This window comes from Theobroma umbraticum, unplaced genomic scaffold (genome assembly GCF_002168275.2).
Source record: "Theobroma umbraticum cultivar Fairchild unplaced genomic scaffold, ASM216827v3 scaffold_4.1, whole genome shotgun sequence".
Classification (NCBI taxonomy): domain Eukaryota; kingdom Viridiplantae; phylum Streptophyta; class Magnoliopsida; order Malvales; family Malvaceae; genus Theobroma; species Theobroma umbraticum.
This window is the reverse complement of record NW_018397258.1, coordinates 9,232,109-9,233,124: the sequence shown is the minus strand read 5'-3', so window position 1 is coordinate 9,233,124 and position 1,016 is coordinate 9,232,109.

Sequence of the window (1,016 nt, the reverse complement as noted above, 5' to 3'; positions counted from 1 at the left end):
ATCAACCTTGCAGCTTCTGCTTGAAAATATCCATGCTTGGCTTATTTTCTTTTGCTCACTTCTGTCATAGTTGTGTTGGGCATAATATCTGTTCAAATAGTTGGCTGTGTAGTTTCCATTAATGTTGAAAAGAAGCTTAGTTTTGCAAATGTTTGTCAAAATAAATGCTTTAATAAATAAAGGAAGTGTCCTACAATTCTTGTTCAACTGCCAAAGGATCCTTTTTCCATAATCTTTTACAAGTGACGTCTTCTACCCATATCTTTGCAAACATCTTTCTCTGTTATCACTTAAATCTGTTCAATAATTGGTTTTGGCCTGGTACTTTAATTTTTAGGTACAAAGATGATATACTTGTGCATCACTGCTGAAATCTTTTAACTCGTTTGATTTTTGTGGCACGTGTTATGAACTTCCAATGAAACAGGCATGGTCAGAGGCTCCATCTGTCCCAAGTGCACTTATTTCCATGCTTTTGAGATTGCCAAACTTAAAATTTGTGATTGTGACATTGGGTGAAGATGGGTGTATAATGCTAGAAAGAAGTGTAAATGGTGAGTATAGTTGCATGAATTGTGTTATTGCAGAATGTCATATGAACCAGAACTAGAAATGATGGTTGGAACCGAAAAAGAAATAAAGAAATACTGTACTTGATTCATTGGAATGGACTTTTCTTACATGTTTTCTCTACTATGTTTGCAGGTGGTTCTGATGCTGAAGAAATGGATATTCACAGTTTATTGGAATCACTAAAGCAGAGAATAGATGACAGCAAGACCACCCCAACATGTGTCTCATCGGTAATATACATAGTGGAGGACTTTATAATTGACTTACGTATTATATCTCTAGCGCTTGATGTTTAGTCTGTATGGGTCTACTATAATTTGCGCTAGGTGGGGATAGAGTTGTTGCACAATGTGAACTTCACTGTCTAAATCATTTTTAGATTCAAATTCTTAATTTAGGAAGGGAAGGAGAAGCCTATGCTCATGGTTAAGCATGCCTCCAAT